This window comes from Herpailurus yagouaroundi, unplaced genomic scaffold, assembly GCF_014898765.1.
Source record: "Herpailurus yagouaroundi ecotype Mexico unplaced genomic scaffold, PumYag 159, whole genome shotgun sequence".
NCBI classification, from domain to species: Eukaryota; Metazoa; Chordata; class Mammalia; order Carnivora; family Felidae; genus Herpailurus; species Herpailurus yagouaroundi.
In genome coordinates this window covers 42,649,828-42,667,142 of record NW_024412400.1, presented here as the reverse complement: position 1 = coordinate 42,667,142, position 17,315 = coordinate 42,649,828, and the positions used below count along the sequence as shown (strand labels likewise).

Below are 17,315 nucleotides of genomic sequence, written 5' to 3'. Positions count from 1 at the left end.
CACTTAGGTGGCTCACTGGGTTAAGCATCTGACTCTTGATTTCAGTTCAGGTCATGATCTTATAGTTTGTGAGTTCAAGCCCCATATTGGGCTCTGCACTAGGATTATCTCTCTCAACCTCTCTCTGCCCCTCCCCGCTCATGCTATCTCAAAATAAATAAATAAACTCAAAGAAATTAGAGGGGCGCCTGGGTGAACATCCTTCGGTTGAGCATCCAACTTTGGCTCGGGTCATCATCTCGCAGTCTGTAAGTTCAAGCCCCATTTCCGGCTCTGTGCTGACAGCTCAGAGCCTGGAACCTGCTTTGGATTCTGTGTCTCCCTCTCTCTCTCTGCCACTCCTCTGCTTGTGCTCTTTCTCTGTCTCAAAAATAAATAAACGTTAAAAAAATTTTTTTAAGAAATTAGAGGTGGGGCGCCTGGGTGGCGCAGTCGGTTGAGCTTCCGACTTCAACCAGGCCACGATCTCGCGGTCCGGGAGTTCGAGCCCCGCGTCGGGCTCTGGGCTGATGGCTCAGAGCCTGGAGCCTGTTTCTGATTCTGTGTCTCCCTCTCTCTCTGCCCCTCCCCCGTTCATGCTCTGTCTCTGTCCCAAAAATAAATAAACGTTGAAAAAAAAAATTAAAAAAAAAAAAGAAATTAGAGGTATCTGCATATTATTTGGTATTAATGGAGCCAAATAACAGAAAACTTAAACAGAAGCATTTAAAACTATTGCCCCTGGGGGCTGAGATTGAAGGCAGAGAAGGGTGGGACAGAAAACAGGTATTTTTTTTAATTATGTGTTCGTTATTATTTGAGTATTTTTTATCCAGTCAATATATTATTTTGATTAAGAATATTAAAATCAAGAAAATTTAATGTTTCTCAAAAGTAATATCTAGGTGTATATTACTTTTCCCAAACTGAATCTCATCAGTAAACCAACTTTGAGAGTATATATATCCTTACATATATAAAAGATTTATTTTTAAGTAATCACTACACCCAAAGTGGGACTCAAACTCACAACTCTGAGATGAACTCCACCCACTGAGCCAGCCAGGCTCCCCAAGGAGATACTTTTAAAATGATAAATAAAATTATACACATTTAGTTTTCAGCTTCACCTGAGATATGAATTAGATATCACAATTATTTATGAGTGCATCTACGCATTTAAACTTGTACTAGGCACCATACAGTGGGGTAATTATTGAGTCAGAGGTAATCCCTTCAAGGAACTCACTTTTTGGGCAAACGAATATTTTAGGCAAATACAAGAATCCTTGCTGAGCAACATTCTCAACCAAGGTGACTGATGTCAAGGAAGAACAAAATTCCTCTTAACCTGGAAGGATAAGTGAGGCAAGTTTCTTTCCCCATCAAAAAAGCCAAGACCAGAAGAGAAGGAAAATGGGTTCCAGGTGAGAATGCTCTAAGGGAGTTTTATATGACACAAAGGAAGGCAGAACACATTTATTTTCCTTTCCTCCCAGCTGTTCTAATGGCAAAAAGTGCTGCTGTCCTACCCATATACATCTGCTTGCAGACTGGCATCTGCAGATGATTGCCTCCAGGTGTTTGCCTGAAGGAAGATCCTGAAAGTCAATGCAAGCTGGAAGCCTGGCCTCCAGGAGCAGATGCGGGCCTGCAGGTTTCTGCAGACCTCTGCAGATATATTTTTGAAAAATAAAGGTAAGATCCAGTTCTAAAAAACAGGGATGGCATAAATTGAGAACTTGGGGAATTACCTTCAGGACATTTTATATTTACATATTTAGTACTTTTTTGGGGTATAAAGCTTCTGTGTGATTCATGAATAAACACCTTGGGTTCTATTTCTCCTCGAAGAGGAAACAGTCTGCCACATATGCCAGACATTTTCTATTTGCTATGACAAACTGGTCCGGATGCTAAGAACTTAGATTCCAAAGGGACAAAACACACATGAAAAGAAGCAACTGTGGCAAACTCAAAGACTGGAACAGTGATAGGGAGCTCTACGATGTATTCTCCATTAGGGACTTGCTCCTTTCGGTTTAAAAAAAATACTGTTCAAAAAAACAGAAGGAAGGACCCACATGTCATTTTTTTTTTTTTCATTTTCAAGTTTGCTTTTATTTTATTTTATTTTTTTTTTTCCCCCACATGTCATTTTAACAAACATCTGAGTCAGCTTACTTCTTAAAAAATATTTCTCCAAAGACTACTCCTGAAATGGCCTGGATTAAGCTGGAGAGAATAAAGCTGAATAGATTATTAAATTTTCTGTTAAATAGAGATGAATGGCATTTATTTGTGCATCCTGGTTGTCCCCATGAGGGTGCTTTTCTACTGCCTTTCTATGCTGTCACTTGTTCTAGTAGAATTAATTAATCAAAAATCACAGTGGTAGTCAAATTCTTACTTTGTTTCAGAGTATTAATTATATGTCTGTATACTCATGGCCACACACTTTTTAAATAAATAATAATAAAGCAAACTCTCACAAAAGAATAAAGATGTGTTTCTGGTTTTGTGTTTCTTCCCTAATAAGCTTTAGATGTATTTGATAGTTAGTTCCAGATATTATTTATTTTTTCATTTATTTATTTGCCATTTGTTGAGTATGAATTTTGCTAGTAGTGGCAGGAAAGAAACTTCAAAACAAAACAGATGCTGATTCTGACCTCAAAAATCTTAAGATCTGAATAAGAACAATAAAAAAATTCATAACATAACGTAAGCTAGAGTACAAATAAGAGAGATGCTAATGAAACACTAAGGGGTAAGGGACTGGAGATGCTACCTCCAGCTAAAAAAAGCCATAGGTTTCATGGAGAAATTAGCGTTTAGACTTGGTCTTGAAGAGGGGTATGATTTAAGGAGATGAATATGATTTAAGGAGATGAATATGACAGAGGAATAACGTAATAGGCAGAGTGAAAGGTTAATGTGTGTCTCCATGTTTTACTTTACTTGTTTTGTTTGCAAATTCCCAAAATAGAAAGAGGTTACAACTTTCATGTAATTAAACATTGGCAAAGGGGGAAACTCACATAAATGTTCTCTAAAAGTCTAGTTTGTTTCAGTAAAAATATACAATGTGCTTATATGCAGCATTATATTAGAAGTCCTAGCTAACACAAGAAGACAAGAAGAAATAAGAGGTGGAAGAATTTTAAAAACAAGAGATTATTCATGTATGATATGATTCTCTATCAAGAACATCCAAGAGTAACTACAGACCAACATACAAAAATGAATAATATCCTTTATAGCAGCAAAAACTAAGTAGTGCTAATAAGTCAAGGAAGGAGTAGTGCTAATAAGTCAAGTATATTAAGTACTATATTCTAGGCATATATTATCTCAATTACTCTTCACAACAAACCTGCTGAAGTAGCTAAGTAAATAAGTAAACTGAGATACACCTAGTACGTGGTAGAGCTAGGATTTGAACTCAAGCCCTTGGATCTAGAACCCAGACTTTTTAACCCCTATCTATTCCACATTAGGAAAAATCCCACTAACAATATCAGTATAATCAAGATTGTTAGAAATAAATGCATCAAAAAGAAGGTGAGGCCAGTAAACAAAAAAATCATCAAATTTTAAGGAAGGGCATAAGAAAGCCTTTAAACACTGAATACATATACAATGTTCAGAGTTAAAGGACCCAATACCACAAGGGTGCCGTTTTCTCAATAACTGAGTTATAGATTCAATGCAAATGCAATCAAAATACTAACAAGTTTTAATTTGATAAGCTTATCTTAAAATTCATACGAAAGAGAAAATAGCCAATAACGGCCAATACAAAACTGTAGACTGTGCTCTAGTATGTATTGAGTCATAATATAATAACATTAATTAAAATGATATGGCATTTATGTATAAATGATCAGTAGATGATAAATAGGACTGAGCAGCCAGAAACAACCCCACACATATATGGGAATTTGGCATGTCATGTTACAGTGCAACGAATAAAGAATGTTCTACTCAGGGAAAAAGGTCAGGAAAATTGATTATCCATATGTGATAAAATAAGATCGCTAACACACTCCATACACCAAAATAAATTCCTCATGGAAAAGACTTAAATGCACCTCTTGCATGAGAAAAGAATACATGGCAGAAGATTTTATTACCATATGATATGTAAAGTTTGCTTAAATAAAATAAAAACAGGGGTGCCTGGTTGACTCAGCTGGTTGTGTCTGACTCTTGATCTCAGCTCAGGTCTTGATCTCAGGGTTGTGGGTTCAAGCCCAGCACTGGGCTCTGTGCTGGGCATGAAGTCTACTTTAAAAGTAAACAAACAAATAAACAAATAAATAAAACAAAAATATCTCATATCAGAAAAAAAATTGATACATTTGTCTGCTTTAAACTTAAAATATCTGGAGGTGCCTGGGTGGCTCAGTTGGTTAAGCATCTGACTCTTTTTTAAAAATGTTTACTTATTTGTTTTTGGAAGAGCACCAGCAGAGGAAGGGCTGAGAAAGGGAGAGAGAGACTCCCAAGCAGTCTCCCGATGCAGGCTCAGTCTCTTGAATCATGAGATCATTACCTGAGCCAAAATCAAGAATTGCTTAACTGGCTTGCTTAACCGGGTGCTTAACTGGCTTAACTGACTGAGACACCCAGACTCTGGACCTCAGCTCAGCTCTTGATCTCAGGGTTGTGAGATCAGATCACTGTCAGGCTCTGGGCTAGGCTTGGAGCCTGCTTAAGTTTCTCTCCCTCTTCCTCTGTCCTTCTCCCTGCTCATGAGCACTCTCTCAAAACATAAATAATAGATAAGATAAGATAAGATAAGATAAGATAAGATAAGATAAGATAAGATAATAAAATAAAAAATGGGTACAATAAAGGCAGTATAAACATTTACAGAGAAATAAATTAGGAAGAGGATATTGGCAAAGTGTTTCTTTGCTCAATCTCACTAGAAATCAGAGAAATGCAAATATAAATTAAAATAACAATGAGATAGTATTTGATGTAGGACACACACAAAGAGTACAATATATTTCTGTAAATTTTAAGCATGAGAATAACACTATTTTATGTATAGATTATATCTTGAAATATATTTAAAAACATGAAAAGAAAGTATATACACCAATATCAGAACAGTGATTGCCTATGGGGAGGAAAGGAGGCAAAAGAGATTGGAGAATGTAAAAAGGAATTTGAATTACTTTATTTTATTTTATTTTATACTAATTTAAGATTTTATTTTTAAGTAATCTCTATACCCAGGGTGGGATTTGAACTCACAACCCCGAGATCAAAAGTCACATGCACCCCTAACTGAGCCAGCCAGCTGCCCCAAGAATTTTGACTCGTTTTAAAAATGCTTTGAAGCAGGGGTGCCCGGGTGACTCAGTCAGTTGAGTGACCAACTCTTGATTTTGCCTCAGGTCATGATCCCAGGGTGATGGAATGGAGCCCAGCCTTGGGCTCCAGGCTGAGATTCTCTCTCTCTCCCTCTGCCCCTCTGTCCTGCTTACTCTCTCTCTAAATTAAATAAAATAATGATTTGAAGCAAATGCCAAATTGTCAACCTCTGTTATATGCACATGTTGGCTACATGCATGTTTGTTATACTATTTCCATACAGTTCTGTAACTTTGAAAAAACAATATTTTTTAAAGTTCAGTGATGACTTTCTAAAGCCAATATATTTCAGCTTTTTAATACATTCTATTTATTCCAATGAATGTACTTGCTACTTCAGGTAATACAGTCCAGGGAGCATAAAGAATGAAATTCAATCCCTGCCCTCAGAAATTAACAGTGTGGTTAAAGAGTTATACGTGTAAAGAAAATAAAAAAAGACAATTATGTAGCAAGAAGTTCCCACAGGTAATAAAAACAAAAAGAAACTTAGGAGTTAGCTTCATATATATATTACCTATATCTTTTCTTTACTTGTCTTTACAGGAAAAATATATATCTATTATCTCTCCCTTCAATCTAACCCCATAATTTTAAATACTCTCTCCCTCTTTTGGTATCTACAGCCTAATTATGGACTCCTTTTGAAAGTTTGGTACCAATGGCATTCAGGATGTTCACATTATTTTTTCTGCACTCACATTTTTGTTTGACTGGGCCAAGCCAGACTCACTAGGAGCAAGACAGATGATTTGCAAAATAGTGAGTCATTTCCATGTGTATGAGCAAGAAGGGATTACTTTTTATAATTCAACAGTAGTCTCTTTCTCCAACTAAAATGATAAATGATACCAACCATACTTCAAAGGCCCACTTCAGTTATTCATTGGTAATTCCCTTTTAAAGTAAGCTCAAAATGGAGACAAATATTTTTAAAGACAACGTAATGTGCATTTGTAGAATATATCAAATTATAACTGGAGAAGGGGACAAATAAATTATTTGAAAGAATTTTGCAAAAATATTTTATTTTCCCAAGTATGAGTGGGTGTTTGTAGGAATAAAGAATTCCAGAGAAACATTCTAGAAAGAAAAGAAAGAAAAACTAAAAAGAGAAAATTGATGACAACTAACTTAAGAACATTGAACAAGGTTTTAGAAATAGATGTGGACATTTGTTATAAAAGTTTGGGGTCTAAATAAATGTGTCTTTTGCATGGTGGCTATTGAGATTGCTCCTCAGAAAATGAAAAGTTATTTTTTGAAATCATGGTATTGTGGAACAGGATACATACAGGTTTTTTTGTCAACAGTTATCTTAATAACCAAGACATGCGTCAATATAGAGTAAGTCTATTGCTTTGAAATTTAAAATATGTTTATAACAGAGTTTGGCTCTAACAAAGTACATATTGATGTTTCTAGAGAGCAAAATAGATCCAGGAATTTAAAACTACTGTATAATGCAAATTACATACTTAGTTGACTAAACCACACCTTTCACAATTTACTTTGTAAGCAACAATAACAACAACAAAATCTGAGGATATTTTTAAATGTTAACACTGGCTAGAATTTTTACTTGGCTTTTGGTAAGAAATTGCCATTACTAAAATTTCTCTATAACTACATTTATGGAAGCATGAAAGGTATTCCAAAAACTAAGATAGAAAGGTAGTTAAGTGATAAACTTAGAAACTGAATCTTGATATTTGACTTCTCAAATTAGAAGAGACCTCCAAATATTGAAAAGAAAATATATAGTACTCCAATATTCACAAAGAAGTGAATACTGTTATGACCCCTTCCCTCCCTCACTTCTTGTTGTACTGTGTTCCAAAACAACAAGCAGGGGCACGTAGGCGGTCAATCTGTTGAATGTTGGACTTCCGCTCAGGTCATGATCTGGAGGTTCGTGGGTTCGAGCCCCCCGTCGAGCTCTCTGCTTTTAGAGCAGAGCCTCCTTCATATCCTCAGTCCCCCCATCTCTCTGCCCCTCCCCCACTTGCACTCTCTCTCTCTCTGTCTCTCTCAAATAAATAAATAAATTTTAAGATCAACAACAACAGCACAACAACAACAAACAGACTTTCCTATGCTGGAGGGACACAGGCTATCATGACAGGTCCTAACTCCAGGGCTCTAGCAGGAATCTCAGGGTGTGAGGAAGGGAATGGAACAAAATGAGGAAGATGTTTCTCAAATATGAAAAATTAAAACGCTGCCTCAATTTTTATTTGCCTGCTTAAACACGTGATTTCCATGATTTTTGTATTTTTTTTCCTCCCTAGGTCTCTGCTTTCCAACCAGAAACAAATTACTTGGCAAAATGGTAAAATCTATATAATAAAATATATGCTCATTACATAAATACTCAGGAAAAAAGATACAATTTCTGTATGAAAAGAAATGCTAATACTTCACATTCCATGTGAAATTAATAAAATTTTTCTCAAAGAACAAATTATATACAATATTTAAATTTTTAAAAAGATTTTGTTTCCTTACCAAAGAATCTCTTTGGATTTTTGTTTAACTGTGTGCCTATGGGATTTGATGTAATGCAGAGTTTCTCAGCTTTGACAATATTGAAACTTTGGGCTGTATAACTTTTTGTCTTAAGGTCCACTTTTTTTTTTTTTTTTTTTTGCCAAATGACCTAAAATCCCAGAAGGGGAGAAAAAAAATAGATGGAAAGGAAAACCTAGTGAGTTTATGTATGTGTGACAGGAAGGCAAGTGGGTGGTCCTGTACACTGTAGGATGTTGAGTGGCATCCCTGGCCTCTTCCCCTTGATGTTAGTAGCACCTCTCATTCCTCCACACACCCCACTCCCCGCCCCACCCACCCATTGTAAGAAGCAAAATGTCTCCCAACATTGCCAAATGTCTACTGAGGGGCAAAACCACCCCTAGTTGGGAATCACTGATACAATGTTTTGTCAAGGATAGAGCAACAAATATTTACTGTGTGTCTGTCATATACAAAACTGTCAAACATGAGCTATCAAATTGTGAAATGTTGTGCTTGCTTTTAAGGAAGTTACGATGCACGCGGAGTTCCAAAATTTACTTGCATTACAATCTAAAGAGTAGAAGATTATAAATATAAAGTCAAAGCTACATATATAATATCGTATATATACATATATGTGTAATGCCACACATACACATACATATATATAGTCCTCCAAGAAATTACTGAGATGATCCCAGTTCTGTAATTTTATTTTTTTAATGTTTGTTTGTTTGTTTATTTATTTATTTGTTTATTTATTTATTGAGAGAAAGCAGGGGCAGAGAGAGAGAATCCCAAGCAGGCTCTGTGCTGCCAGTGTAGAGCCTAATGCAGGGCTCAAACCCACGAACGGTGAGATTATGACCTGAGCCAAAACCAAGAGTCTGACACTTAACTGACTGAGCTACTCTGGCGTCCCCCACCCCCAGTTCTACAAGTCTAAAAATGAAAGGAACTGCAATGGAAGAATCAAGAAAGGCTTTATGGAATAGTTCAATTTCAGTTGCATCTTCAAGGTTGGGTTTGGAGAGAAAACACTGGGTAAAAAAACATTTGGCCCATGTCTGTCAAGGCACAAGTAATGTGACTCTAGAAAGGAAGGAGGATTGTTTAAAAATAACTGGAAAAAAGAATTGTCTTTCCATTTTTTAAAAAGAATTTATGCTTAATTTATTTGGGAAATAAAAAATTATTTCTCTATAATTACTGACATTCATTTATCTTGCAAATTTTAATCATACAATGTTTCAAGAGTCTAAAATAATATTTTGTAGTTCATAAACTTTAAGCTGTAGATTTGGGGGCTTAGCAGAAAGCAGGCTAACAAATCAATATACTGAATAGTTATCAAGATAGAACATAGCGTAAAGTCTCTGGTAGTTTGGTTTTTATTTCACATAGCTAGAACTTATATTCCACACATCAATTCTTTTTTTTTAAGCTCTACACCCGATGTGGAGCTCACACACATGATCCCAAGATCAAAGAGTCTCACACTCTACCAACTGAGCCCCAGGCACCCCTACACACATCAATTCTTAATCTGTTTTGATTTTTCAGAATTTCTGAAATTACTGAATTCTGAATTCTGAATTACCGTTCTCAACTTTATATTAAATAATAAATAAACGCCAACAATTAACATCCCAAACAAAAGTGAACAAACTCTAAGAGAAAGAGTTTCCATCATTTGTCCTTAATAGCTACCATTAATTGAGTCCTTAAGGCTAGGTACTATACTAAGGGCCTCACAATCATTTTGTACATCTTCTATTTTTATACGTAACAAGTATAAAGACATGACATTTTTAAATCAAGTGAACCTAATATGCAGACCTCTACATGAAGAAAAGTTACTTTGGAAAAACAGTAGCTTCCTAAAAAATGTATTGATCTTCCTCTATGCTGGTAGATGAATTTAGAAACAAGCATTTAAGAAAAAACAGGAAGTTTAGGAAAATTATTATGTAGTAAGTTTTCTCAAGTTTTAACAAATTTTATTAGATTTACACCTTCTATTTGTATCCCTGTCCTTCCTTGCTGTATTGCATTTTCAATGAACTTTAAAATATGCTACAGTATTTTTTTTTTAATTTGCAGATATACTATATATTAAAGCAAGCTTTGTTTTATCTGGAATAATTAAGTAATTCAAAAGTTCATTTTGAAAAAAAAGAAAAAAAAAGACTGAGACTTTAGTAATTTAAAAATTTTAACTGTTTTAAAGAACCAATAGCTAAAAACTGAAACAACGGTATCTTCAAATTTAAATCTTATGTAGTTGGATTAACATAAATAAAATGATGCATTATAGCCTGTAAATATTGTCAACAGTCTTATTATCTGCTCAGTCTCTCAATTTTAATATGGCAAAAACAACTGCCAAAAGGGGGCAAATTATGTGTGTCCTTGCTAAATGCAAAACATGTACTAAAAAGAGTTGGCAGTAAGCAATAATTTTGACCAATTTACATAATAAATTCAGGGGGAGATTGGAATATGCTGACAAGCATTATCCAATCTTCGAAACTTGGATTTATGGTTCTATGTTTATTTTTTATTTGAGAATATTCCTCCTCGAAAGCAAAGGGATAGTACAATAACCTCAGAAGGTCCAGTTCTTATATGTAACTTCAAATACGAGTTACAGGGAATCTTTGATAAGAATTTATTCAAAGACAGAACTAACATTTTAGAATATGCTGTAGAATGAAGGAGTGGATTGTACACATCACCATACATTTTTCAATAACAAAAAATTCATCATTATTGTCAATGACATTTTAAATTTTAGAATGTGACTATTTATAATTGTATAACTGTAGTTATTAAAGTACTAATTATTTATTCAGAAAATTTAAAATTAATATTGCTGTTGCCTATTTTGTTTTTAATGAACAAAACAATCACACCAAGATTTTAAAAGTTTTGGGTATTTGATACCAAACTCATTGACCCCCCATTATTATTTTCCAATTATAATTAGAAATTAGCAACGATTGTGTCAGGCATGTAAAAAATGTTTCATGTAAAATGCTCTCTTACTGTTGCATCTTTATTCAACATCAACTTCCAGATGGGAACTATTTTTCATGGTTCATAAAGCCAAATCCAGCTGCTACATTTGGACCTACATAAGGAATCCACATTTTATTGCCTTCTCAGTGTGTATAAAACAATTGCTGTTGTTTCTTTAGCCGTGGTGCAACTCACTGTTCTCAGTGCAAATGAGATATCCAAAAAGAACTTTTAATGTCTTCATAGTTGATTACTTAGCAGTGCTATGCGTAATAGGATCCTGGTTTTACAACATTTTCTAGATATCTAAGCTAGCTTAAACAAAAACAATCTTCAACGGTAACCATAGATTGAGTGAATTACCAAAAGTGTTCATACAATTTCCTATTAAAACCCACAATGGTTATTAAATACTTCTGTAATCTTAGCTTTATTAAGAGACAGGAAGGGCACAGTTTCCTTTTCCCTCCTCACTCAGCTAATCTGGTTCTTTGATGGTCATGCGTTTGGAAGAACCATGGGGTTTCCACCATAGCATAGTCTTCTCACAGCTAAATGGAATTAACCCTGTCAAGCCTTAAAAGAAGAAAGAAAGAAAGAAAGAAAGAAAGAAAGAAAGAAAGAAAGAAAGAAAGAAAGCATTTCATTGTTAGAAATACATTTGGAAATTTATTGTGAATGAATAGCAGTTGTATTAAAATACAGTCAATTTGTGCATAGGACATTTTTGGTAGGGCCACCAATGACAAAGAAACATCAATTTCAGAAAACGGATTTACTCAGTTTGCAAAATTACCCACGCTTAGGCTTACTCACTATCTATAGATGTCAAACGTTTGGTATCTTTTCAATTAAGTTCATTAATTACTTTTTAGATTCTGAATTAACATTCGCTACTCTTTTTAGCCAAAAGACCTAAAATCGCAGAAGGCGGGGGAGGAGATGGAAAAGTGAGTTAATGGAAGAGTACGACAAGGAGGCAGGTTTTCGATGAATTGGGAAGCACAGACTATAGTAAACCGCTGGATAATCCCCATCCTGCTGAGTGGTTGCCCCAGAGGTCTGATACAGCGCCAAAGCCTCTTACGCATACTGAAACAAAGCTTATTTCAAGCCGAATTCAGCTCCTAAAGCCACCATACTGCTCCCTGACAACCTCCAGTTGCACTGCTTCTGTATTTTTGTTTCCTGCTGTTTATATTTGCTTGTTCCCAAAGCCACAATAACTACAAAAACAAATACTTGTTATGCAATGCTTTGTATCGATGCAGGTAAAGTGCTCTGCTCCTTTTTTTTTTTTTACTTGTACATAGCTTGTGCAAATAGGTTTTTAATATATTCTGAGATTAATTTGGTAATTATAAACCAGTTTAGAAACACTCGTTAAACAACAGGTCATATAGTCACCATTTCTATTCCAGAATAATTCTGTTTTGACCCTTGAGCAAAGATGAGCAAATGTGTATTCAGAAAGAAATTTATTTGAATCGTCCACTTGCTTTGCCTTGTCAGGTCCCAATTGATATTCTGTTTGGATTTTTACTGCAATCTTTTTGACCTTTGGCAAGGGATTGTGCTGACTTATCTGATTTAAATGTTTGCAACAAGCTTTTAAGTTATTTTTTTTAAATTGGGCTAAATAGAATGTAGGTGATTTCAGGAAGCTATTTCTATTTTTAAGTCAATTCTATTCATTCTTCATAAAAATAGGATTATACCCATTGTGGCTGCATAAATACATAGCCTGTAGAAGTGTTCATAGTTTCTCTAGTACAAGAATGTCACCGAAATCCTCTAATGTAATCTGACAGAGGTAACAGAGTACCTTTTTACAAAAGGAAAACAAATAAAGAAGATTAACTTAAATGTAATCATATGTAAATTTTAAAAATGGAAAAATGGACCTTAAGCTTTTTATTATTTAAGGCTAATATAAGCACTAAGAATAACTGGGTGGTGAATGTATTACATTTCATTTTAAAACTCTGTACTCAAAAGAAACTTTGGAAAGCAAAAGGAAAATAATATTCCTTCTATTAGATTGAGATCTAGATTCCTTTAGGCTTCATCTTTCTACCTATACTAAAATTATATTGTTCAAAACTGGAAACCATATAATCGAATGCTAATTAAGCAGAAAATATTATGTCACAATGTTAAATTATTTCATGACTACACCACAGATACAAGCTTTGAGAATCTATCTAGTTATCAGGATATACCTGCCTTCTTTTTCTTTTTAGGTATTTCTCCTTTTTCCTCCTTTATTTAGGGAATTTCTCAAATCCAGTACAGGTTGACATAAATTTAACGTGCTCCTTTCCAGAAGTGAATGTTCAGTCCTGGAGACCCAAGACAAAAAGAAAACACACACAGTAATTAAAACAATACTGTAATGCACATTTTTAGCCTCAATTGTGCTAGGAAACTACAAGTTTATTTTCAGATTCTCTCTTTTCTAACCTATCATGGACAGCTTCATTTCTAGTCTTAGAGTCCCAAACACCAATATAAAAGGTGGAAACCATTGAGAGACAGAAAAATAGGTGTGAATTTATAGCTCAAAAGAATGTAAAAATATAAATAGGCAAGGTGCTGTATTCCATTTTATTTCATTAGGTTTATAGCTTTAACCAACATATTTGGCAACCATTATTTTATCTGAATGACTAATGTTTGTTAATTCCAGAAAGATTACACCAACCAGGAGATATTTTAAGCCACAGTTTTAGTGATTCCATCTTAAGACCAAAAAAAAAAAAAAAAAAAAAAAAAAAAGAAGTGAATGTTTTACTAATTGTCTTTTAAGTGAAAATAGCAATCAGTCCGGGCAAAAGAATAAAAAAATAACTCAGCTAATGCGAGATTAAAAAGTGATCCCATACTTCCAGAGTGAGACTTAGAGAAATGACAGAAAACCTATTAAAGAAGTGTTATCTCTCTTGAACGTATTTGCGGTTGTATTGTATTATTCACATGAACATTTACGGCATGATGCCCTTCCATTTTCTGTATTCACCTTCTAGCACCAAAGGAGAAAATACTGTGGGAAAGGGAAAGACCAATGGTTCTCAACTGGGGTCAGTTTTGCCCCCCCGCCAGAAGACATTCAGCAGTGTCCGGAGATACTTTGGGGGATCCCATTGTGGGGGATGAGGTGCTACTGGAATCTGGTGTGTAGAGGCCAGAGACACTATAGTACACAGGGCAGTCCTCTACAAAGTAGAATTCTCTGGCCCCAAATGTCAATAGTGTCAAGGTAGGAAGAATGAAACAAAACAAAAACAAAAACAAAAACAAGACAAAACAAAACAAAAGGATCGTCAATTGAGCTTTTCTTTTTCTATTGTTTCTCTCCTTCACATGATAAAATGATTGTCATCATTATCTCCTTCTTGAGTTTATTGATGCCTCTAATTTTCCCCCTAAAATAATTTTTCGAAGTTCCAAGGCTGTTCTTGTGGATACCACTTTTGTTTCGAATACTGCCTCTTGCTCATCTTTAAATCTCAGATGCTACTTTTTTTCTCCATCTTCAGCATCAGACCCTCTTAGGGGCAAAACTGGAAGTTTCCTTGGCCTAGTCTATGGAATCATTTGTACTTTTAAAATAGGAGAAGGAAGAAAGGGAGAGGCCAGGAACCACAGTCCCTTATCCCTGGAAATAGTCTGGTAAAGTAGCTTTGCAAGGATGTCCCCAATAGAATTGAGCAAACTAGATGCAAATATGGTAGAAAATTCTAAACTCATATGAACTGTGTTTTCTCTCATTTAAAAACAAAGACGAAAAACACAATAATCTTCCAGCCTCACACTTACCAAAATATATTCCTTAACAATAGCTCCTCAGGAAAAGGTCTTAGTGGTCAAATAATATTAGCAAACATACTACTGCCATCCTTAGAGACTCTCCTTACACATTAATATGTTAAAGATTTTGAGAAGTGATACAATAAAAGCTGTATTTTGGAGTTTTAATTACTCTAGTGTTTTTTCTCAAACTTGACCAGAGGAATATTTTCATTGTGTTTGGTTATGATCTTCATTGCACCTGTTAACTAACATTCGGGAAGCACTAACCTAGTTTTTCTAATATAGAATGAAATCATTCCCTTTCATCTCATCTTAAAGAGCATATAAGCTCGCATATTTACATATAGCATAAAACACAATCTTTTTAAAAGATTAATCAAGAATAACTATGAAAGTTTGAAAGCTATCTAGCTAATGCTGCACATGGTAATTACTAAAGATGTTCAAGAAGTTAAAACCCATCAGGTAATACAAAACACTCTCCAATTAAAAACATTATCTCCAGCCAAAACCAGAAAGACTTTCAAAGGCCATCTCATTTTGGGCTCACATCAGCCTGACCAAGGAACATACACACTGAGATGATCAAAATTGTTTCTTTCAGTTAATATTGCTATAAATGAAATGATCTTTATCACCTCATAACATGTATAACTTAAATATTGCATATTCAAAACAATATGTATCTATTCTTTTCATTTCATTTTAAAAAATTAATCTCATTTCTCTATCATTCTTACAATATATATTAAGTATGTCCATTTGGTCTGCTTCTGAGTGAAAATAAGGGTGAGTTGAGTAATAATAACAAAAAGCATGTAAATGCATCCAGAATTGGCCCACCTGTTTTATACGTAGTAGTTCCCTCCCAACAACACTGAATGAGCAGTAAGCACAATTATTATTCCCAGTTGAGAGCCAAGATTCAAGCTAATGGCACACTTTTAACTACTATGATAGATTTAAGTGGAATGAGCATTTTACACTTAGCAAACACTTTACAAACAGCATCTCCTTTGTTTCTCATAAAAGCAATATTTGTAAGGTAGGTGTTACTCCTCTAGTTTTCCATATGGAGAAATGGAGGAAAAGAAGTAACTCGCCCAAGATCACAAAGCCAGAAGATGAATCCAAAATGAACGTTATCCAGGGCCGTTTCTGCAAGCGATGCTGCTGCGGCCTTTTAGGTCTTCTGGGAAGCTCTCCAGGCTCGCTCCCAGCACTCCTGGGGGGCAGCTAGGAAGCACTTGCTAAGCTTTGAGCTGCTCATCCTTTGTGGTTTAGCTTGGCTAAGACATGAAAAGAGACAGTGGTGGGGCGCCTGGGTGGCGCAGTCGGTTAAGCGTCCGACTTCAGCCAGGTCACGATCTCGCGGTCTGGGAGTTTGAGCCCCGCGTCAGGCTCTGGGCTGATGGCTCAGAGCCTGGAGCCTGTTTCTGGTTCTGTGTCTCCCTCTCTCTCTGCCCCTCCCCCGTTCATGCTCTGTCTCTCTCTGTCCCAAAAATAAATAAACGTTGAAAAAAAAAATTTTTTTTTAAATAAATAAATAAATAAATAAAATAAAAAAAAAAAAAAAAGAAAAGAGACAGTGGAGAATAACAATTATTTGGATGCCTGGAAATACTCAGCAGGTAAAAATGACCTGTACAAATAATGTATTTATTAAATAGAATAAGGCCTTCCCACATTTCTAGCGGGAATTTTCTTGCATAAATTAACTTTGCTTAACCTTCTTCCATTGTTCACTGGTATTTAGTAATGTGTCACTTCTGTGCAGCTCTAATAATAATGATGATGGTATTAAAAAGAATAATGAGGAAAAAAGGAGATAAAGAAATAGATATAAAAGTGTTAAATATTTTCCATTGATTTTATATTAAAACAATAACAATATTTGGCTATTTAACTTCTGGAAGATGTGTTTTTAGTAATTAGCTTCCTAGACCTGGTACAGGTGAAATGAAATGAAATAAATGTGATTTTTTTTCAGTTTTAGCATTTTGTGTAAGAAGCATTACAAAATGCCAAAAGAACTCCAACAAGAGATCTTATTTTTCTTACCTTAATCTAATTTCTCACAGAAATGTTAGACTAGAAATATATAACATATATTGGTTTACTTCTTAAGCTGCCTCCTCCTGAAAGTAATATTTTGGTGGCCTTAAATGTTATATCAAATTATAAAACGTAGAAAATCAGATGTTTATGCCTAAAGTGAAGAACGTAAACTGACTCAAAGCACAAAATGTTCCTATCTCTATATAAACTAGTTATGAATATTTTAAATTCCAGCACCCACTTGCATTCTGCCCTCTACTTGTCAATGTGCTTAGCTCCCTGCATATATATTAATCACAACTGTTGTATAAATTATTCTTATCACTGATGCAGTGAGAAAATCCCTAGTAGTCTCTCAATTATGGCTAAATTATTTTCTGAGGCTTAGGGTGACAACAACAATACTAATAGATGACTTTTAGCTAATGTTTACTTTGTGCTAGGCACTTTGTTAATTTTGTTCAAGCCTCACAATTCCATTGGAAAATGTATTATTATTACTATTACTATTACTATTACTATTACTATTACTATTACTATTA

The 17,315-nt window shown here is 34.8% G+C and overlaps 1 long non-coding RNA gene across 1 annotated transcript in view; it reads right to left on the bottom strand.

The window, feature by feature from the left end:
• LOC121033799 (uncharacterized) overlaps positions 1-13,241 on the bottom strand; it is a 132,261-nt gene extending 119,020 nt beyond the window's left edge. The window contains exon 1 of the long non-coding RNA XR_005792123.1: positions 13,125-13,241. This is a non-coding gene — a long non-coding RNA (uncharacterized LOC121033799). The remainder of the gene's footprint in view (positions 1-13,124) is intronic.
• Between the last annotated feature and the right edge of the window lie 4,074 nt (positions 13,242-17,315).